The sequence below is a fragment of the Lycorma delicatula genome, chromosome 1 (assembly GCF_047948215.1).
Source record: "Lycorma delicatula isolate Av1 chromosome 1, ASM4794821v1, whole genome shotgun sequence".
Classification (NCBI taxonomy): domain Eukaryota; kingdom Metazoa; phylum Arthropoda; class Insecta; order Hemiptera; family Fulgoridae; genus Lycorma; species Lycorma delicatula.
Window position 1 is genome coordinate 189,192,013 of NC_134455.1, and position 25,479 is coordinate 189,217,491.

The 25,479-nt window shown below is 29.8% G+C and overlaps 1 protein-coding gene across 3 annotated transcripts in view; it reads right to left on the reverse strand.

Moving 5' to 3' along the window:
• The window catches only part of LOC142326313 (sodium-coupled monocarboxylate transporter 1), a 172,358-nt gene that overhangs the window by 86,879 nt on the left and 60,000 nt on the right, over positions 1-25,479 (reverse strand). Inside the window, exon 1 of one of the 3 annotated variants that reach the window (XM_075368729.1) lies at positions 20,264-20,419. The exons of the other annotated variants lie outside the window; for them this stretch is intronic. The gene's annotated coding sequence lies outside the window, so the exon portion shown is untranslated. Of the gene's footprint in view, positions 1-20,263; positions 20,420-25,479 lie in introns of those variants that run through there. 3 annotated transcript variants of the gene reach the window in all.

Below are 25,479 nucleotides of genomic sequence, written 5' to 3' on the forward strand. Positions count from 1 at the left end.
ACGCCAATTAACCTCTTACCGGTCCTATCTAAACTATTCGAAAAGCCTACTTCGCAGGCTTAAGCAGGTTTTGGAGCGCGAGGAAGTAATTCCTGACCATCAATTTAGGTTCAGGTATGACCAATCCACCATCAAACAATCCGGTAGAGTCGCCAGCATCATAAGTGAATGTCTGGAGGAAAGAAAATTCTGCTCGGCGGCATTGCTAGATATCCAACAGGCCTCGACAAAGTATCGTTGCCTGGTTTGCTCTATAAATTAAAATTAAAACTTTCTTTCAGGTAAGATGTAATGATGAGTTATCGAGATTCTTCGATGTTGGGTGTTCCTCAGGGATCTGTACTGGATCCTGTGCTATATTCAATATATACTGCGATTTTCCGATCCTGGAAGGTTGGATCGTCACCACATTTGTCGATGACACTGCTATCCTTACTGTAAACAAGCACCTTGGACTAAACTTGGGGGAATTACTTTGGCTTTTGCAGAGAAACACATACCTCACATTGTAAAATAAAAATTGTTTTACAAAGCTATCCTACGACCAATCTGGACTTATGATATGGAGTTGTGGGGTGACAATAAGTAATAGTAACGAAAGTATCACACAATTCTTCCGAAACAAGGTAAAGAGAACAAATGCAGAGGCGCTATAAATATCTGGAGCTTCAGACAGTTCGTGAGGTTGTGAGACAGTACAGCGTTAAATTCCAATAACGTCTAGAAAATTATGTCAACCACCTAGCGATCAAACTGCTTGACAACAACGAGGACGTCCAAAGGTAGAAAGGCTTCCGTGTGCGCTTGACTTAAGGACTACTGAATGACAATTTGTAGTTACTATCGCCAAAAATCTAGTGATGTTATTTTTGTTTACTTCTTTTGTTTATAACACCAAGTTGTATTGTTCTTGATAATTTCTACCATGATATTTATACCATGATAAAACATTAAACTTTTATTATAAATTATATCCATTATGCATCATACTCTTTTTATGCTCAATAATTGAAATCAAATATTGAAATCAAAATTACAAGACTTGGACTATTCGTAGAACATTAGAATCTGTTTGTTATTAGTAAGTAACAATCTCTCTTGAACTGGATATTAACGTAGCGGAGTGGTAGCGTCTCTGCCTTCCATCTGAAAAGGTTCTTGTTCGAATCTCGAACCAGCTAAGCGTTTTCTTATATTAAAATTATTATCTTTCACATGTAACTATATATAGGGTAAAATAAATAATTATTATTCTAAAAAATAGTTCTTTTAAGTCCTCTCTCAGAAAAAAAAACTTATTTGGAATTTATCACACACCTTCAACTAAGATTCCTGAATCCAGACCTATAATTTCGTATGTGGTGGTGTAACGATCGAAAACGAATTAGTCCTTTTTCTGACATTGATTATAGCTAATTTTTTAACGAAATTTCTTTTAAATTTTTATTTTGAAAAATTTAAACTTTTAGGCCTTCATACGTAATATGAGCGCCGAAAATTCTTGTACTAGCAACAGATTTAAATATTATAAAAACGGTTTGCACTTTTGGAATAGCAGATGAATACAATTCTGATATTCTGCAAATATATTAATTATCTTTCAAAAAAATAATTTATCTTGCTGACAACTTAAATTGGTTCAATTCTTAGCACTAGGCTTTATATTTTCATCATACAATCACCTAATCGATCAAGTCAAATACGAACAGACTCGTAAGATAATATAACATTTTTTTTTTTTATTAAGCATCAACTGTAATATTAGTAGTAGAAGATATACAAATAAATATCTCCCACACAATCTCTCCGTAAATTATTTACAACAAAATAAAATAATTTCAAAACAGTAAATTAAACAAATCTAACACCGAATGCTAACACGTAACTGATGTCGAGGTACCATCTTTCCGGAAATCCTCGATGACGACTATACGCATCGGAATCGAGGTATAGCATTATCACACCATAATAATTTAGTTCCCGTTGTAGGCTAGCTGTTGAGTAAATAGATAAAAATTTCAAGACGCAATTAAACATTAAACAAAGTTTTTTTTTTGAATGAAAAATGCAACAAACAATTTAAAAAAATTATAATTCTTTTAGATTATAATATGGATTTGGTGCCAATGGAGCGACCTTCCGTCTGCTATCTGCCCTTCGATATTATTCTACTGACTATTTTAAGAAGGGTTCAAATTGGTCACCTAATATTAGGCGTTTTATGTTCTAGTCTTTTAAAGATAAAATATGATAGACTCATTCAGAATATAAAGGAATTTTTCTTTCCATAATTAATATAGTATTCATATCATAATTTAACATACAGTTACAGTCTATTTAACTTCTTTTTTGTTATTTTAACTTTAAGAGAACCTTAAATATATATTTAAGTGTAAATCATATTGAATTTATCATCTATGTGTATGATAACGGCTCTTTTTGTACAAGACTTGCACTTAGATATTCCAAACTTTATGCATTTTATATCTTTTAAAGATATTAATGATGGTCCACTTTATTTATTAATAAAGCAATAATCGATTGTGGAAATATCAAAACATATAATTAAATGCTAATAATTACATTAAGATATAGAACAAACATGTCAGTAGAGGTCCATAGAATTATATTATTTGGATGAAAGCCATCTATTTAAGGCCAAAGTTCATGGAGAAATTACCATATGATATTGGTATCGCTGATAACGCAAAAAAATTTAAAAAAGGTTCAAGCTAATTTTAATTTTAAAAATTGTTTTATTCCTTTGATTTATAAATAAAAGAAACTTTTAAAAAATTTTAATTTATAACGGTTTGTGTTAAAATTAGTAAAAAATAAATAAAAATTACTACAGTAATATTTAAAGTTAGATATCAAAGTTGTACCGGTTAAGGAAAGAAAAAATATTTAGGCCGGGCATCACAGTTTGTCTTCAAGAACAGTTGAATGTGAAACCAAAATAATAGTCAACGGGCATTATGATACAATAAACTGTAATAAAACTGAAGAGCATACGCAATTGTCGTATAGTACTCGTACGATACTCCTTTCAATTATTTTGTTTTGCTTTCTTTTATAATGCAATTGTTGATGTATTCGTTATATTTTCCGTACTCGAGTAAAACTAGCTGGAGATTATTATTGCAATCAGGAGAACGTTTTTTCAGTTTGTAGAATTAACCGTTGTTATATTAACAGAGAATAAATAAATTCTCTTTTGTAAAGTTGTAAAAATTGTTTAATTAATGCTTTCTTTTGGACTCTTTATTTTGGGATTTAATCATTACTTTCATAAAATTGTAATTAAACATTTTTGCACACTGTTGACATTATATAGTAACCGAATTTATTATCTAAATTATAAAACCAAATCACATTGTAGTTAATTTTTATTTAAGTATTACACCAATATTTCTATATTTTCAAAGATTTATCTAATTCTAGACAATTTTTTTCATAAAATGCAATAATATACATTTTATATGTTTATTATTTCTGTGTAATATATTGTTAAAATTTGTGTTCAAATTTTCTGTAATTACAAACAATAGAGAAAATAAATTATTATTATTTCCAGCTGCCGATAGGAATTGATATTTTATAATTAAGAGCAGAAATCTCAACTCGAGTATAAAAATAAATTTCTTTTTTTTTATTTATTTATTAAGAGAGAGAAAGAAATGCATAAAAATATATTATCAAAAAGTAATCTGCAATAAATTGTTATTAATGAAGTTAAGGCGTAAATGATTTTTTCCTCAGTGAAAGCAAAATATACTGTATATTTGCACAATTATGAATTGGTCTATTAAAACCGTCATGCTGACAAGCAGCCGAGTATCACGTGGGCGCACGAAGCAATTCTGAAAGCGGTAGATAATTCAGTTATGTCTTTCTGTGGCTATTTCAGTCTGAGCAAATAAACATGCGCTGGCTCCAATCCATAATGCTACTACTGCCAGAATTTAAGAGAAACCCAAGTGCACGGGTCCAGGTCTTATCAGTTAATTTGGAATAAATTATTACAATCTACATATTTCTCTATATAGTAATCACCTTAATTTAATGAACTAACTACAATACTATTAGTTACAACGCTTTAGTTTAGTGTTTTCTGTATAGATAATATTGATAAAATTGATGAATACATAAAATATGTACTACTATTTTATTGTGCATTAAATAGTTTAATATAAAATAATGTTAATATTCACAAACAAACACACGTACGTAAACATGCATAGTCACCTTATTCGAAGATTTTTTTCAGCGGTGTCTCAAAATGATCTGTGAACAGTACCATTAAACAGCACAGTTTCTTACTTTATAATGTGGTATCTACAAGCAAATTCGGTAATAATTAAAAATTACCACGAGCTAAGAGAATGTTATGAAAAAGAATGACAATGTATAAACAAAAAATTTATTTTATTTTGAAAAATAATCGAGGTATTGTCATCATATTGAGATAATCAGTTTATAGCAAAGATTTAAATAAATAACTTCTCGGTACCACAAGCATCTTTCAGAACAGTAGTATAGTGTGACACCTCGTGATTTATTTTATAATGAATTTACTTAACAATAACATGTTAGAAAAAACAGATTCTTGAAACGACAAAGTATTATTTCCAGCGAGTATAATTTTATTTATTTTTTCACATAATGAGGCTTTTATGAAACATGAGTCGGATTTTTTTAATACGATTGCAGACAGTTGAGGATATGGGTTCTTAAAAGCCGAGTTATTTTTTCGCGAAAACCGTTTGAAAATTGCAGTTCGTGTAGATATTTATTTTTTTTAACCCCAAAAAGATTGACGCCTCTCAATGTGTAATGATGAGATGTATCTTCAGAGATTGTATTAAGAGCATTGAGACATGATTGTTCAACTGATATGTAAAATCGTGTCAATTTTCTCCGGTAACGTGTGTATCTTCTAACTGATATATGAGTTATCCGTCGTAATAAACGTTATACAGATATTTTGTTCCTTAAAACTCATGGATTTTCGTAAAAGAAAATCAAAATAAAAATTAATTTTCAACGTTTATTAGTGATCGTAGATTTGGAAATAATGTCATTTACTTTTAGCCTAGTCATCGGTTCAAATGCTTTAAAGAAATCATAATCTCGCTCTTCATCTTTAAAAAAAAAAACGTTTTCTGATAAAACCTCTACTTTCATTACCGACTACAGACATATTGCTTCTTCATTTCCTTTTAAGTAAATTTATTTGTTTCGAATTCTGAAAATACGACTGACTGATACGTAACCTTCAAAACGAATTTTTCACCACAAAATGTTTCACCAAATCGCTTTTCTCGTCTGGAAACATTGCATTTTCTTCAGTGATTTTAAATCTTGAAAGTCTTCGAAAGCATGCATATTTCAGTATGCAGAAAGCTTGGTTTACGGGAACTGCCCTCACTGTACTTGACTGTGCCTTCACTGTACTTTTCAAATACACACAATTGTAACCAGTTAACTTAATGAGATTTACTATTTTAATGAAAGAATTAAACACATGTTCATATTATCTGAATAAAAATTTTCAGTAAATCTGACAGAGACAACAATGCATTTGAATTAACGTAGAACTCGAGGCACAAAACTTTTATCTTTTAAACCACGTAGGCGGGGCACGTTTCTACACATCTTAAATCATTTCATCGACTTAAATAATTTTGTACTTACATAGGTATTAATATTTCAAGCTGGCGTTTCGATTAATTTGTTCACAGCACAATATATCATCATACGTTTCATTGTTGCATTCTTAAAGCACAAACACAAGCAGCTGACACCTTACACAAACCTTTTATTTCAGTAACCTCGCCTAGATGCAGCAAAAAAAATCTGCTTTCACTAATTCTTTAATTTAATTTATCTCTTGGTAACCGTGGAACTTCCTGGGCACCACTGTGTAACTTGAAAACGGATTGCTATTACAAATAATATTAACAGCCGAAATTGGCAGTATCTTTGGCACTTTTACAACACACATTACTCAAATCGCGTCTTATATTGTTACGGTTACTCAAAACGTACCAACTACGTACGGTTTTTGCAACTCGTAATCTAGTCAGATTTGATCAAATGTAACATTTCCATTGAACTTGCTAAACCACAAAAGCCTTTCAGAGTTTAAAACTCGTTCTTTTTAAAAGAGACCGGAGTGGTGGCCGTTTGGCATCTTGATGCTTGATGTAATATAGCATGATACGAAATTGAGTCTAAAATCGTTGAAGCAATTTGTGGCTCGTATTGACGATTTGAAAGTAGATTAAACAAAAACGTTTTGCGGCCGAGGATTTCATTCTCTTTATTAGATTTTATTTGTACATAGAGTTTTAATTAATCAGTCGTATTTCCTGTTCCTTTTTTCATTTTATGTGTCTTAATACGGTGTTGAATATTCATCTTCCTCGATTCAGTCGGTGGCTTATGTACAATCATATATCTGTACTACTAATAAAAAGAAAATGAGAAAATGGTATAAATAATTATATTATTTTTAATAACGATGAGATTAATATGACACGTTAACGGGTTTAAACTCACTAACTACTTACTCAGTTAAGATTATTTATAAATGGTGATGGAAAATTACCAAAAATTCTAGGAAAAGAAATGTACTTTATCTAACGGTTCAGTTAAATGAAAATTAACTGTTTAGCAATATTAAGAAATCATGAGAAATTTTCAGTATGAATTTTATCGAAGTCGCAATTAGTAATATAGAAGTACTGAAAGGGAGTGGCAGTTTTTCCTCACATGTGTTTATTTCTTTAAAACTGTATAAAGTATTTTTAAGTTTATATTGCGACTCCTACGTTTTTAATTATTATCTTAAAAATATTTTTAAATGTGTCTTTATACACAAAAATGTTTTCTTAACTATAGATTACGAACAGTTAAGAAACGCTGGCCTATAGCCAACAATAATACTAATGATTTTACCCTAGTGAAAAATTAGTATTTATTATTACTACGCAATATACAGCCAATGTCGTACGCACATCCTTTTTCTCGGAAGAAATGGAGGAAATTGGGCTTATATCCCTATATCTGTAGCTAATTATGTTCGTTTGAGATGGAGTTTCATTTTTACTCGTACAAACATCCTCCTGAACCTTAACTTTCATTGTTGACTATACCAACATGAAATACAATATTTCTTTATTAATTTTTTACCGTTCTTATCCACACAGAAAACGTTTCTTGTAATTTAGTGTGTTTTATTAGAAATATGTTAGTTCAGATCCGGCATAAATAGCAGTTTTGTTTAATATTCACTCAGAAAATTAGTTTTCATAGATAAATTGAAAAATAACCTAAAACGTTATAGAGCAAATCGCATTGACCTTAACAAATAAAAGTAACACACAAAAATTAACAATTACAATTTTAATCATTTTAAATCAAAAGTATTCTTTAAATAATCTTATTTATTTAATAATACAAAATAAGATTAAATAAATAAGCCAAAGATTGCAGTTTGCAAAAGAAACATATAAACATGAATCATATTATCACACAATCATCTTTTTTAACTTAAATTGCTCAAACTATTATGAAATTTACAAATCCAAATACGAGTTTTTATAAATACTGCCTAACTTCTCCAGATAACCAAAACTCTGTACAAATTTAATTTCCTTAAGAATAACATTTCTGACAAGAAGAGTTTGTAATTTAAGAATTGAATAAAAGGTTTATTTACATAAAAGATCAGTAAATAATATAGTATATAATATATCACGCCAGAAATGAATATGCTACTCCAGGGATACAAAAAAACTCACGGAATTTTCCTGGATGTAATGAGGGATATGTGATAAAACCTTGATTTGAGTAGGACTGCAGAGATTCTTTCTAAGTCAGCTGATTTGGAAGTCGAGAGTTCCAGTGTTCAAGCCCTAGTAAAGGCAGTTCCTTTTATACGGATTTTAATATTAGATCGTGGATACCGGTATTCTTTAGTGGTTGGATTTCAATTAACCACACATCTCATGGATGGTCGAACTGAAACTGTACAAGACTACACTTCATTTGCACTCATGCATATCATCCTTATTCATCCTATGAGGTATTACCTGAACGGTAATTCCCGGAGGGTAAACAGAAAAAGAAAGAAAAGAAAGAGTAGGACTACACCATACAATATTACTTATTGGATAAAATCTAGATGTAATTAAAGACCAGACTAATTGCTTACAATTTAAACGCATTAAATAATGTTGAGTTAAGTAATTAAAGATATTATTTATAAAATATAATTGGAAAATAATTCACGATTCAGAATGCAGAAGACGTCATTGAAAATTACTTAGCACATGTACAAATTGAACAGGACGTAGAAATAATGGGCTTTTAATTTTTATTTTTTTAATAATATCTCAAATTCATCAACAGAATAATATTGTTTCTGTAAACAAATTTTTTTTAATTTCATTCAATGAGAAAATGTTTTAAATAAATCGATCGGTAATTTATTAAAAATGGCAACGGAAGGATAATATGGATCTTTAACATAAGCTAAATTATTTTCTTGAATTATATGAAAACAGTTCTGTTGTCTGGTAGAAACACATATTGTTACTTTTTAAAAATGACATTTTTAAATGATTATTCTTTTAAGGAAAATTACACATTCATAACTTTAAAAACATGGGTAATTTTACACTTTTAATTTTCTAAAAATCTATTTAGTTTAGCACATTCTTACTTATGAACGCCAAATAATGATTTGACAGCCCGTTTTTTTTTTCTTAAAAACACTTTCTGAGAAAGTTCCAAGCGATGATAATCTTTAGGTTAGTAAGTATAATAAATATTTAATAATGACGAAAAGATTGGTGTTTTATTTAGGCACTTCAAAATAAAACAATACGGTATCATTTTCTTATAAATAAAATAGATTTGATTACCCCCCCTGGGAACTTCTTATCTAATAAAATACCCAGAAATTTCGGTTTAAAAGCGAACAGAAATGATAAAATAATGGTTTCAATAACGAATACTGAAAAGATAGGGACATTATTTACAGAAATGCTTTATAAATATGTCCAGTTTTACCTTCAGTTTGTTGATCAAACCGACCAATAGAAAAATAAATTTTCAGCTTGCAAACTATTATTAGATAAAATCAGCGAAAACCAATAACTTAAAAATATATTATATATATTTACTTTTCATTTAAGTACATACACACATTTTGAGAAGGCAAACTGCAGTTAATAATACGATTTACAAGAAAAAAAATCGTAATTGGGGTTTTCTACTTTACTGAAAAAAAAACCTAAAATTTAAAATACATACCTTGATTTGTAATTATTTATCAGATTCGGTGAACTCAAAAATGCAAATTATTTTCATCTACTTTCAGCAAGATGTCGAGCATCAGATATTAATATCATTTTTTCCTGAGCTTGAAATAAACATTTTTTAGATTGCTGGATTAATCGAAGTCGCCCCATACCCTAGGTTTTATGAAGACACTTGGTAATCTTCATGGAGGATGAGTTCAAAAACATTCTTTTTACACAAAACTTATGCGATTTAAATTATTTTGAGAGAACTATGAAGTTATCAAAAAAACAATAATAGATATTTTACTCTAGAACGAGTGTACCCGCAAGTTAATCGAGATGAAATTTCCTCACAAATTGAAGCAATTGAAACTGCAGTTTATTAATTTGACATGAAAAGTTCATTAAATAAGAAAACAAAATTAATTTGCGTTTTTTTTTTTTACTCAATTACGTTCACTCTCATACCATTATATTATTTATAACGCTAATACATATGATCAATAAATATACACGCTACATTGCTTGGTGAAATAATAAATAATTGTCGATCTTTGTGGCGGAGAGGTATCGTCTCAACCTTTCATACGAAGTTCCCCGATTCGAATCACGGTCAGCATGGCATTTTTAATACGCTACAAAATTTGTATTTTTTATTCCCATTTAGAAGCTTCCAGCTTATGTGGTAAATTAATCATAAAATAAAGTAAGTGGTATTGTGTGTTTGTTCTACGGTTACAATTCAATTAACCACGTTGCTAAAAAAAAAATTGCAAGTATTCTTACATAATAACAGCATAAAGCATACACAACAGTAAAGTATAGCTTACAGAATAATAAATTTATAATTTTGTACTTATATTTTAATTATATTAACATAAATTAGAATCCGGATATACAATGCAAATTATCAGTTCGGGAAGTTAAAAAAAATTGTCGCCATGTTTTTCTTACAAATATTAGCCATATTTAGTTGAAGATTTTGAACAGAATAAATTAAAATTCTAAAAAAATATATTGAATTTTGTAGTTTTAACTTACACTGTCTTTATGCTGAATAATTCATATATGTGTACGAATAATTCGCATTGTTGGTCTTTCTAATCTAATATAAATCGTTAATTCATACAAAAATAGCCATTTTAAACTGAAAGTTACTTACAAATTAATTCAAATATTTTAGCAATAAAAACCTGATGAGTGAATAGCAAGAACTGTTATATACTAATTGCATATGAAAACACAACTCACCGGTAACAAACAAATAAACCACTGAGTTATAAAATGAAAATCCACTTCAAAACACGATAATAATACAAATAACGAGCTTCAGTAATTATCAGCGTAATTAACGTAAACTATTGAATTTAAAGATAAAAGTTCTTTTAAATAATAATTAGTAACCTAGTATTGAACGCTTTAATGATACAGAAAAATGTCATTTTGTACAAATTTTTAATTTGTCCTTTCAAATAACTAGACGTATAATTAAGTAGTTTTTGTCTACTTTCCAGTTTTTACATAATATTTATTCTGAAAGTAAAATTAAAAATGTACGAAATAAACAAAATTTTATTTGAAAAAAAATTTTAATTATTTAAAATATTTTCACTAATCATTGCTAAAAAAAAGATATTTTACATTTTTTAATAAAAAAAAATCTGATGTGGACACCACATTGACTCCCTGGTACGTCTATTAAATTACATATACACATTTTAAAAAAAATGAAAAGTACATAAAATTTTATTTTACTGATTTTTTTTCATATTTTATTTTTTTTTAATTGTTATTGTTGAATTATTATGTATTATAAAAGTATTTTTTTTTATAATCTGAGATTAATAATTATTAATAAATCAATATATTTAAAAAAAAAATGACGTCGAATTTGAACCGATTTGCCTTCCTTGATATATTTTGATAAGATCAAAATATTTCATTAATTAAAATTTATTTGGCTATAACTCTGGAACCAACGAAAATAAGTACTACTTATGATACATCGTTTAAAAGCTCTCAATGGGGATTATTACTGCAGTTAAAAAAAAGTCCAAAATCCAAGTTTTTTGATTTTGGCCTTTTTTTCGACATCTTTGGTCAAGTCGATTGCAGTCAAAAGGGAAGGTGCACAACTAGATGTTACAACGGTCCTAAATCCAAAATTTCAACATCCTACGGCTAATCGTTTTTAAGTTATGCGAGATATATACGTACTCTCTTTTCTGTTCATTTTAAGGAGAGATGCATAAACACACTGCAGACGACAGAGCGTTGAGGAACAGTATGCCTAAAAAACATTACATACTAAACTTATATTTTTTTTTAATTCCTCACAAAATTTTATACTCACTTTACAGTTAATTTATTTATTTAATTATAATTATAATTACTATTATAATTTATTTAATTGCAATTATTTATTTAATTTATATTTACTTTATACTTTATTTTATACTAATCAATCAACTTTTTAATTCCTCACAAAATTTTTAATATAATAAAACCTACGAAAGCAATAATATCCCAAACATAACTGCCAGTATTAAAAATAATTTAATAGGTGAAATATATAACTTGAACAAAACCTTACCACTTCGAAACGTTAAGAAAATTGCTTATCTTATTCTCTGTCAGCGTCCGACAAATACTGGATTCCCTTCATTACATCCGATTTTTTTCACTCCCAGATGTTGGCGTTGACGACGAATCACCTCCAATATTAATTATTAGTTCATCAACCCCAACATCGAGAAAATTATCTAAGTCCCACATCTTTTCTTCTTCTGTAACATGCTTCACGCACTGTTTCCACTTATCAGTTGATACCTCCCTCATGCCTTTTTCAAGCAGGATTTTAATGTCTTTCATTTTATATTTATTATTTCGGGCAGCATAGCCTTTTACTTGGCTCCACACTAACCCAATCGGATTAAGGTTACAGTGATAAGGGGGAAAACCTCGTATGATCTTTCGTTTCAGCCAAATCATCGATTAAAAATTTATTAAATTTGTTACGATTGTGTCTTACATGTTGACAGAGTTCTGCTTTTAAACTGTTTTCTCCAAAGTTGATTTTTTTTTTATTGCAGCCATAAAGCAATTTCTTGTTTCCTTCATGAACTGTTTACACTATGGTAAGGAGCATTGTCCATTACAACAATACTATTTTTGGGCAATAACAATACGTTTTCAAACCACTTCCTAAAAATATCTCCGTGAATATCATGGTAGTCTTCAGATTTTTTGGATTAAAAACGAGTAATCCTTCCTCTAAAAATCAATTTTTATTGACAGTATGCACCACAATAAATCGCTTTCCTTTATTTTTTGGAGGTTGCAGGTCCCTACATAAAATGCTGTTTTTACCGATGTAACTGTCGTATCACTCCAAATTCTTGGTGTGGCCTTCATTTACCCACGTCTTATGCAAACAAAATATATTTGTACCCGTTTTTCTCTAATTTGCTATTTTTTGTTTGTTTATGATTACGCCGCCAAATTATGATCTCTTCTCGACCAACAATTACACTTTTTTATTTCTTTTAATAAATTTAAAATCCATCGATAAGTAATTAGTATAAACTAGTGTATAATTTGTATAACGTCCAATCTTTGGTAAACTCTTGTCACAGTTAATCATATCCAGCAAGTTTTTTAAGCTTGGTATTTCATCGATAAAAGAAATTATGCACATTCAATCTTATTACATTTTTGTCAAATTCATCCCGTTTTCCTAGCACAGGTTTTCCACGTTTACTATTTTTAACAGGGGTCTCTTCTACCTTTCCTTTCCTATTTATTTCAGTCCATAATCTATTAATACTACTAACCGACACCCCAGTTAATTCAGAAGTAAGTTTCACTACTTTCTTTTTAACCAACGTAGGATATTATTTATCCAGCAGTTGAATGAATAAATTTAAAAATATTTTTTTTTTCACCACTTCGCATATTCTGTGCTTATTAAAAGATGTTCCTGAATTATCAGTCATATCGACAAACTATTCGAATACACATACAGGCTAGTCACACTATGAAATCTCACAATAATCAGTAATAATCGCAGAGAAATAAATCTCACAATAATCACACAATAACCGAATATACACACACAGTCACGCGTACCAAAAAAGCACTGAAACAGAACTACAATTGAAAATTAAAAATATCCAGTATGGAATAAGAGAATTTATACTGTCAGTGATAAACAACTATGTTTTATGTTTAAACATCCAGCAGTTACAACAGTTCGGCGTGTACAATAGTGTGCTGCATATCCACACACTACCACACTCGCAGTTTGTTTATTTCATATCTCCTAAGAATGAACATATTATACATACGTATGTAGAGACATCATCTCGAAAGTAGTCAAAATGGATTCAGGGATGGTCAAAGTGGATATTTCCGTTGGCATCTGAAAACTAAATTTACTTCACAATACTTCCTTTACTTTGTACAAGGAAGTAAAAATAGTAAAGGAAGCAATGATAAAGTAATTCGAAAAAAATGAATATTCCCCCGCAGAAGTCTCAGCATATTTTATCTTATAAAAGATGTTTTATAAGATTTGTTATATAACAAATTTAGCTTTTATTTTTTCAGTCTTACAGTACGTTACAAAGCCCTCGTAGAAATTACTCAATTACTGCCCGCGCGTTACTCAATTTTTGAGGATAAAAATCAACAATTTAGCTGCACGTGGCCAATTTTTTTCTTCTTTTTTTTAACCAAGGTTTTCTATCAAATTATTTAAAAGTCGTTTATTTCTACCTAGAAATTTGATGGGTAATCAACACATTTCTATCCCGGAACCAACATAAGAATGTTAGACCCCTTCACACGTGAGATAAACATTTATTTTTAACCCTCTCTACAATTTATAATTAACAATTTTATAATTATTGGATGGCATCCAATATAAAATAACGTGAACATCGTTATAAGTTATAAATAAACTATAAGTTAAAAATAATAAAGTTTGAAATTAAACAGGAGGACCTTTCAAAATAATTTCTTCCGTCAATTTTTCGAGAATTTGTTCAAAGATTTCAAATATCTTTTGAAGATCTGGTAAAGGTATCATAAGAGTAATAAGGCGACTGTAAACTGTGATTAGAACTACAAACCCTTTTTAACATGGTTTTCTCCCTCTTTCTGTCTTTCGTAAGATAATATCACCTGAAATACCCACAAGCAATATATCATAAGCAAAATAGTGAGCTTCAGACACCAATAGGGTTGTGTATTTTACTGTGTATGATACCAAACAAGAAGATACCTGACTGTAATCTTTTCAGCACAATGCGCTAACTTTCCCGAATCAATGAAACCTTTTCTTGTAATTGGTACCTAAAGTTCTCAAGTTTTATTTTCGCGAATGTTTCGTTTTCAGAGAAACGCATTAAATTCTATCAGTACTTTACAATAACAAATTTTCATTACTTCTGATAATTAGTTATGCTCCAGTGCTAGTAACAAAAATTAATTGAAGCAATTTTATATATACATACATACATACATACATGCGCGCGCGCGCGCGCGGGCACACACACACACACACATTTATATGTGTATTTAGAACCTCCATCAAGGCATTGACACTCACTTCTCACAATCCCTAAGGAGATCCTTTATCAGGATGGAAGCAACAAATTACTGATAAAATTTTTATCCATTATCCAGCCCAATATGTGCATCAATTAACTGTTTTTTTCTTTCAGAAAAAAACAACACCTGAAAATAGACTAAGCCTTCCTTTGGAAAAATTCTGATTCTTATACAGAATTTTTAAGAAGTATCTATTTGTGTTATAAACGGTTCAGAGAAACCACTACTAAGACTTACTTTCCCTTTTATTTCCGAGTACAGTTTGTTTTATCTATATTTAAAATTAAGATTACAACAATCAAAATTCAATAATACATCAAAATGATAACAATAATTTGACTTGAATAAAATGTTTTATAAACTTAAAACAATCTGCGGGAAATTAAAAAAATTACATAAAATATCAGTAAGATATTAAAAATAATAACTTCGCAAAAAAGAGAAAATATTAATCATGGTATATATTCAATAAATTAGGTACATATAATAAAGTAATACCAAAGAAATTAACTAAATTACAATTAAATATACATAAAGATGATCTTTTAGATAAAAAGTACTCCTAACAACAGTTCCTTGCATTTAACATAGGTGACTGCTGTAAGCGAATGACTTGCAATCATCAACTAGGTATAAAATAACATTTTTGGTCTCAAAATCCCCGATTGCTGTTTAAGCCAGGTCAATTGAATGGTATATCCATTCCATTGTCTGTAACAGAGGTAAATCGATTTCCATTTGGAATTTTGCACATTTTGATCACTGCTCCGTAAACCTGAAATTTTTTTTAATAATGGCTGATGCGAATTTGATTTTTTGTACGATTTTTTCAAAAACTTCATTTTTAAGTTTTATTTATTTTTTCATTTACACACACATCTTTCTAGAATATGTGGAATTTTTATTGGGCTTTCTCTTCGTCCAAAATTATCGTATTTGGTATATTTTAGAAAATCAGAAGGTACGATACGAATTTTAGTACACTATTAAATACAATAACACCAAATCAAATGTGTGACCAGGTTAAACCAGACTTAAAACCGTTAAAAATCTTTCAAAATGTTTCATTTTAATGTTAGTGGTTTTATTATTGATGACAAGTGTTTCATTATCAGGTGTTCTGAATCACGAGAACAAAGCCGCCAATAAAAAAATGCATCACCTGGTCTATTGATCTTTGGATGTAACATGTTTTAGGTATACTCGTTATACGAGCAAAGAAGCGTAGTTGCTTACGGGTCTCGAATCACAAGACACCTGCGATAGTTATCTGAGACTTTTAGACTGTTATACGAATCGATCGAAAACGGAACTATTTTAAAAGTAAAATCCGACAAAATAATCTGATATTTAGTCGATATTAATCTGAACGGTAAAAGTTAAAATATTTAGTAGTACTACCATAGTATACATCCTTGTAAAGTTTATTAATAGATTTCTTATAGGTTAAAGTAAATTCCATTTCAATTTACTACATTTTCTATTCTTTACACGTGCCTTGGTTTATTTTCAGTTTATACTAATACGATATTTTAGTATTAACACAACTAATTCATTTGTTTACCGATGATACAGTTTCTTTATTTGCTTATACTAACCGGTAGATACAATAAGGTTCTAATTAATTAAGAAGTTGTAACGAAAAAAAACAAATACGTATTACTTATGAAAAAAAAAAAAACATTTAAAAATATTGGTATTTTATACTTCTACGGCAAATATTTTAAGAAATTAACGTTAAGAATTCATTATTGTGATTTTTATTACATTAATGTTATTTGTAAGCGTGTCCAATATTGATAAACGAAAGCTAAAAATAATAAGTATTTATTGTAAAAACATACAGATTGAAATACCGAAGTCGTTTATCGTTCAGATTTGTAATATTCAAGTTGAAAAAATAATAAAAATAATTTCTGACAAATTAAAGAAAATGTCTAAATTCTCCCTTTATATATGCAAATTAAATGTAGAGATTTTGGAAATAGTTAATAAAGGATTGTTTCACTGATAATTAAGATTTATGATGTGAAAACGTTGTGATATTCTAAAGAAGTAAATAAACATTAGTATGACTTACCTTCGTTCAGTTAGAACTTACTATTATATTAATTAATTCACTACATTAACACGAAATAAAGTTCGACCCGTATGATAAACATCTAGTTTTATTATTCATTAAACGAACACGTTTCTTTGATTCTGTTTACATTTTATAGATAAAGTCCGTCTTTATAAGTTTTTTCAAGTAAAAAGTGGAATATTTTTTTCCATAAAAAATTATACTCTTTCCATAGATGATCTTTATTTGCTTCAAATTTCTATTTACAATCGGTTACTGTTCAGAGAGGATCTGATGGTCTGGATTGGGTAATAATTACGAAAGAGAGAGAAAACAAATAAAACAGCACATCAACATTATTTGAAGTTTGTTTAATTTATAATTATTCCAGAAACGCAAGAAGAGTTTATGCACCAACTGTAATAAAGGAAAACAATACGATAAATAATATTTGTGTTACAAGAACAGAAGACGGACCTGAGAACAACTGAATAAACATTACATTCATAAAATAAAAAAAAAACAGGAATTCAAACACATAATTAACTTACAGTACGAAAACACATAGCACGACGAGTCTTATCGAGATGTTGTGCTCGATAAGACACGTCGTGCTTATCGAGCACAACATTTCACTTAAAAAATAATCTAATTCTAGCTTTTCCAACAGCCGTGAGCAGAAAGTAAAAAATTAAATAAAGTCTTTAGATAACTAAAATCTTGTAAAGAGCTTGACGCGACGATTTATTGACAACAAAAGAACAATGTATACAGCACCGAAGCTAACACACCCAACGCACACAGAGAACAGACCGACAACAGCTGACATCGGCATTCGCACACAGGTCAGAATTGGGTTATGTTGTTTATAACACTATTCAGTGATTTGATGACAAACCCTTGCCCGTTAATACGAAATCGACAAAACTGTGGTTTTTCGAACAACGTTGTGTCTGCGACCTTGAGCAAAAACTGATAGTTACATTTTTTTGAATCTTAAGTATATTATATCACAAATTTTTACATTAAAAAGGAATCCCCGTTGAGATTCCTCATAAATTACATACTAATGCTACATACTAGAACTTCTGAGGGTAGAAGATAGAACGTAGAAACGTACACAAGGTAGTTTCGAATAAAAAGTACTTTCAAAAGAGAATACAAATAAAAATAAAAAACACAAAAATGGCAAATTGATAAAACATTTAGAAAATAAAAAATAAACCAATAAAGAAAAAAGTTAAAAATGAATGTGAAAACACAAACAGAGGAAGAGAATGAAGGATTGACTGATTAATGCACAATACTCAGCGGCTGTAATTATTATAGATTTACTAAGGTCCAGATCGTGTAATCGCTTAAATATTCTAACAGTTGTCCAGAAGGTTTACAGCCAAGTGCTTAACGTGGCGATTTAGCCGAAGTTCATATTTCAAACTAAAACGTTGTATTTCTTCCTTGACGTACCGTAGACACAAATATTCGAGGATTTCACTCCACAAGCCTCACTTATACACCTCGCTAGTTTGTTCTGAAACCGCTATATGATTTAAACATTTGCCTTGCTTACCATGCCCCATAGCTGGATGCCAAATGTCCATATTGGTTTTAAAATTGTTGACTATAAAAGTAGCTTGTTAGATTAATTTTATTAGACAAGCTTATTAGTATTAGCTTACTAGACGAACTTAGACCTGCTGCCCATCGGTACATGTCCTTGAACTTCATGTTCAAGAAAATGAACTTGTTTCTCTTCTTCCTCACAAGAAACTTTTACCCTAAGCAACGATCCAGCTGAAGAACCAGATACCTTACACTTTCAGTATATGGGAATAAAATGCTATCCCGCTGGATCCATGGACAGTCTCCTCTCCTCAGTGTGAGTATCACATGACTCGACTTAATTCGGTTTGTAATTGTTGTTAATTCAGTTTAAAAGTTAATAAATTGTTAACGAACTACCAATAACTATTGACAAATGTTAGTTTTCAATTACGCGAAAACTTCCAAAAGTCAAAATTTTAAAAAGAAATTAAAAACTTTAATTTCATATTTTTATATGCGATTTTTTTAAGTCCAATATATACTTATTTTTTAAGATTATTTTATTTTAACAAACAAAACATCATTAATTTGTTTAAAGGCATAAAAGCATTAAATTTTGTAACTTCATCTTATATTTTATTAAGCAAGAACAAAGGATTTTTTAATATTTCAGTTACGTTGGAAAGTATTCATTTTTTCTAAATTTAGTAATGGTAAATTTTTCAGATATTGATACTTTTTATAAATTTTATTGTTTTAACTACTACGACTACTTTTTACTTCCTTTTTCGAAATAAAGGAAGTATTGTAATCGAGACAAATTTCGCTTTTCAAATTTCAACGGAAATATACATTTTGATCCATTTTGACTCGTTTCAGCGTGACGTCTGTACGTACGTACGTACGTATATATCTCGCATAACTCAAAAACGATTAGCTTACAATGTTGAAATTTTAGATTTAGGACTGTTGTAACATCTAGGGGTGCACCTTCCCTTTTGATTGCAATTTACTTGACCAAAAATGTCCAAAAAAGCCCAAAATCAAAAAAAAATTGTATTTCAGACTTTTTCTTAACTGCAGTATTAAGTCCTTATTGAGAGCTTTACAAAGGTATATTATAAGTGGTAGTACTTATTTTCATTGGTTTCAGAGTTATAGCCAAACAAAATTTTAATAAATGAAATATTTGGATCTTACAAGGGGAAGGCATATCGGTTCGAATCCAGCTTCATTTCCCCCTTTTTTAAATTTAAATATATTGATTTATTAATAATTATTAACCTTTGATTGTAAAAATAAATTATAACAAATAATAATTCAATAATAGCAATAAAAAGACTAAAAAAAATGAAAAGAAATCAGAAGTTATTAGTGAAATAAAATTTTATGTACTTTTAAAAATGTGTGTATGTTATTAAATAGGCGTACAAGGAAGTCGTGTGGTGCCACATTAATTTTTCTTACAAATGTATAAATTAAATGATTAAAATGAAAACAATATGAATTTCATCATCAATTTAAATTATTGTAATTATTTTTTTACTAGATTAAACTTTTTATTACTGTACACTTATAACTATGTATTTCAGTAAAAGTAGTTTAAACAAAAGAACGTTTTGATAAATCCAAAAAATTTAGCTCTAATAAAAAGTTTTCCTCTGTTCAAAAAAAAAGAAGATTTTCGCTTGAATTTTTTTAATAAATCATTCATTAATTTGTACTTTACCTGATATTTAATTTTCTCGTTTGTAAATTTCAGAGTAATCTGCAAACATTGAAACACTGCTACTGTATGGAAAACTTACCGTACAATAAATTTAAATTCGCTAAGATACTTCGTTTTAATACGGCTTACCAACACGAGATATGATACCAGAAATCTATTATCATAAATCGTAAAATCTAACTGAAAATTTATTAATGTATATGCTAAATACATATATATATAATTAATTAAAAAATTACCTTTTTGTTTACCTTGTAATATTGTCAGAGCTAATAAGATATCACGTTAACAGATGTAATGACTGTCAGCTACTACAATACATATTTGTTTCTTTTATTGTAGTAAGAAAAATTTATTACTCTGCTGCGTTTATTGTGTTTATTTTACTTATCACAGTTGTTAGCAGTTTATAAAAATAAAATAAAGGAATAATATTTATGTACAAAAGAACATAAAACAATGTTACAGAAATAAATCGATGCATATATATATAATACCATAAGTACATGCAGACATTTCACTATTGTTAAAAAATAAAATAATGGAATGAAGTTCATAAAAATAGTGAACTCTATTCTGAATTTCCTTAATTCTTGTTCATTAGAAAGCTATTATTGAAATGGGTACCATGATTCGATTTCCGGAAAATTTCGACGTATCTTTGTGTTTCACATCCCCCAGACCTCAAACCAACGTCAGTTCAAATGTTTATATATACATTTATATAAATTTCACTTTTTTGTGGCACGATAACTGCCGTAATTTTGCGCTAATCACTTGTAAATTGATACATAAAATATAATGACCCAAAATCTCGGTCTATACGTTAATGGACCATGAGAGTAGAAATGGGGACTGTTTCGAAAAAAAAAATTCCCCATAACTTTCTTATTAAGTAAAATATCGATTTGGTTTAAGTTCCTACTATTCTTTGGATAAGGGATTAAAACTTATCTAAGTAAAGTTTTTTGATATCACCAACCATTGGCTCAGGGGGTGAAAAAATGGGGCTTCGAAGACAAAAAATCATAAGTCCCTTAATAGGCACAATATCGGATCGGTTTAAAGTGGTCGTTAGTCCTTTAAACATTACCTAAAACTTTTGTCAGAAGCAATTTTTGATATGATCAACCCTTACGGCAAGGGATGAAAAAAATATTGCTGGAATTGTAAGAAGATGGGGCTTGTAGTATGTTAAAAATGTGAAATTTTTTCACATTCAACCATTGTCGTATTGAGTAAATTTGAAGTTTTTCTTAACTTTAAGGTGGAAATCTCTCTTATTTCCTACTTAGCACCGATGAAATCTACTTCCAACTTCCGGTGTGTCGAAAGGGATTTTTTTATGTTCATTACATAACTACACAACTGTAAAAAATTTCCTTAATTCTTCATAAGTTCTTAATTTTCTTAAGAACGAGAATTAAGAAAATTTTTAACCATGTACAAAGGTATTTTACCTTTGTAAAATACGTTAAATATTCTTGTTATCCCAAGAATATTTAAAATTTTTTCTCAAAAAAATAATTTGCAATAGATAAATTGAGAATACAGGAGGTTTAATTTATAAATAATGTTAGGCTTACCATTTATAATAAATTTAACTTTTGATTGGTGTGTAAATATATATATATATAAATACACAGTATATATATATATATATATATATATATATATATATATGTATTGTTTGGAGAGATTTTTCTCTTCAATCCGAATTTCTAAATAGTTTCTTCCGGAGGTAGTTTATTTCATACTAACGTAATGAATACGTATTATTCGAGAATTTCGTTGAAATTTTATAAGTTTTCCTTTTTTATTCCTCAAAGTGATATACAATAAAGGTATTACAGACGGTTCGAAACAGTAAAATTCAACAGAAAGATGCGGAAACCAGTGCTAAATTGCTTTGTAAAAATTACTTAAAAATATATTTATAGGAATGATGTAACTGAATTTCAACGTAGTAACGAGCACTCTGAGGAACAACAACAGCCATAGTGCACAGATAGTCCAAATAACATGGATACCAATGAAAACCCAACAATTACTGATCACAGTCCTGTTAAATCATTCGGTGCAAAAAAGTAGGGGCTCTAGCTCGGATGGTAGAATCTTATTAAAAAATCCTGATACTTGGCTTACATTTCTTAATGTAAATTTTAGTGATTATATCCCAGAGATGAAACAGAAAGATATCTTCTTAAGTATTTTACCATCGGGTGGCTCTAAATTGTGAAAACTTTGTCACAAGAAACGTTGTGATAAGCTGTGAAAACGTTTGACTAGACTAAACTAGCCAATGTTTTAGCTAGTTTATTCTCGACAAAACAATAGTGTTTAGTGTCTTTTTTGCAAGATATTTAGTTCTACAGATTTCAATAACACTTTATCAGACCAAAGCGAAAAGTGTGATTGAAGACATACTGGAACTATTAACAAGTAAAAGAATCGATGACGAAAACCAGAAAATTATTGCAAAAGAAAGAGAACATGGAAAACTGTTCTTAAACGACTTCTTGTTATTAACACAATTGCTTGCACAGCAACAAATGGCTTTCCGAGGAACACATGAAATCTTTTATGAAAAGGATAATGGAAATTATCTCAGGCTTGAACTGGATGCAAATCCGAACCCCGTAGGGGAAGACACCTCCTAGTGACCAAGCTCGCGGAAGCGCGAACCCCGCGCTTAGTTCTACTTGTTATGAGCCAATTTCGTGAATGTCTCGTAATTCGAGGCAAAATAACACAACATACCACCAAACATGTTGATCGCAACAACGACATTTAGTCCTAGTTCCCTTAGTGAACTCAGCATATGCTTGAAATAAATCCCCAGACTTAGAACTGAAAGCACAGTTCGATCCTGTTATAAAAAACACATTTCTAGAGTATTATCAAACGAAAAACAAAAGTGTGTGATATATCGGTAAAAACAGCCAAAAAAACCGTTGACTTTGATGGGAAATAAAGTAATAAAAGAAATATTAAGCAGAATTAAAGAAGCTAAATACTGTACTATTACTTGATTCTCGACTGTACAAATGTTATAAGTAAGAAAGAACAGAGATCTACTCTTTCTGAGGTACGTGTATGAAACAAATGAGAATAAAGTTGAAATTTGCTAACGTTTTAAAATTTTATTGATATAACAAATACTGTAAGAAAAAGAATGGCAGAAACAGCCCTGAAATAACTGCAAGAGTACCATCTCTACATTTCAAATTGCAGAGGCCAGGAATAATAATGAGGCAAATATGAAAGGCAAACACTTTGGCCCACAAAAATAAATTTTAGACAAAACTAAAAGAGCTTTTTTCGTACCACGTTACTGTAACAGGTTAAATGTAGCAACAAATGATGTCACATAGACATCGGTCCCAGCAGTTACTCATTTTTGGAACAATTCAGCTATTATTTGTGTTATTAGCTCATCTGAAAAACGTTGGAGCAAGTTACTAGAAAGTCTGTTGGAATCAGCTGAGGAATGTTCAGTATTTGGGCCTTGTTTCACATTAAAAGAACTTGCGCAACTTGCTGGGAAGCAAGAATTTAAAAACTTAAAGCAGTAAGTTACTGTAAAGCAGTAAGTTGAATTGTACAAATCAAATAAGCCTTTTGGGACCTCCATGAGGATGCATCATTTGAAGACGAGGTTAGAAGTGAGGTATATTTCTTTCTGAAACACTTGAAAACTTTAGTTTCTTAATATTCTTGATTGTACGGTACCATGTTCTATTTCAAATCAACATGACCAGAAGATCAAAGATTATCTACTTACCTCACTCTGTAGCCATTTCGAAGTCCGTTAGGGACTTTTAACAAATTTCTGTGAAAATGGATTTGTCATTTGCTTAGTGAAAGCCAAAGAGTTGAAAATTTAGAAGTTGAACGAAAATTTAAAACCCCCGGGTTAGAAGGAAGAAGAATCAGTTAGATTATGAGGCTGATGATGAAACACTTATTGTCCTCAAGAGTGTTTTAGAGTTGAGTTTTTCTACCACTTGTTGACACTGCCCGAATGGCTGTACAGGAGAGGCTTGAGCAACTCAAGACCAACTCATTAAAAATTCAATTCCTTTTTGAACTTGACGAACTGCCCAAAAAAGAGAACTTGACCCTTAGTGAAAAAACCTAGATGACCTTCTTCAAATGGGGATCAAAGTGACGTAACAAGCGCTGAGTTATGCGAGGAACTGATTTTTATAGAGGTCTTCATGCCAAATGTAGCCAGGTTTTAGCTAAAGAAAAATTATCATCTCGATTTATTACTTTCGTCAACTGATTTTTCTGGTGCTCACACAAAATAATTTTATTTCAAAATTGAGCAGCAGTATTTTAACCCCTTTTTAAAATCGATATAGAAACCATAATTTCATTATTAAAATCCAATTTCCCTGTAATGTTTTCATGATTTAATGAAATATTAGAAAAAACGACACAGCCATTAGATAAATGTGTGAGTTGCTTTCAGGGTTCTCCCGAGTTTTACCAATATCGTGGCTTCTGCAGAAAAAAGTTTGTGAAGTAGAAATGAATAAAGACTTATCTTAGATGAACTTTGTCACAAGAAAGACTCAGCAACCTTTCAATATTATCTATTAAAACTGACGTTCGATCGTCACTAAGTTATAACGAAATTATTACTAAATTTTCTGCTATTAACGCAAGAAAGATTCATTTGTAAAATATATTTTCGGACACACTTTGTGTAAAGTAAATTTTTTAACTCGGCGTCGAAGCAAAGGGGAAACAAAAAGAAAAACTCTGATGTGAACACTACATGACTTCCTTGTACGCCTATTAAATTGCATATACACATTTTTAAAAGCACGCATTTTTTTTTGCTCAATAACAATTATAATTACAATCGGCTCTCCTGCGGAGCCATAAGTAAGTTTTCTGACAATAGCACGTGATAAGAAGGTCCTTAAGGAACCCCCAAAATAAATAATACACAATAAACAGTTATAAGCAAACTTAAAGTCAAATATGAAATTTCAAGCTCAGTCATAAATCACAATCCAATAATTTCAGCACCATACAGTCCACAAAACAAGCATTAATAACAAATAAAAAAGAAAAAGAAAGAGAAGTAACAAGAAATTAGATACGACACCACTAAACTTGACAGTGTTAGATTCCAAACTGTTACGCAGATCCTAAGTCGAGTACATCGGTTCGTTTCAACCGTTGGACGTCTCTGCTGTTAT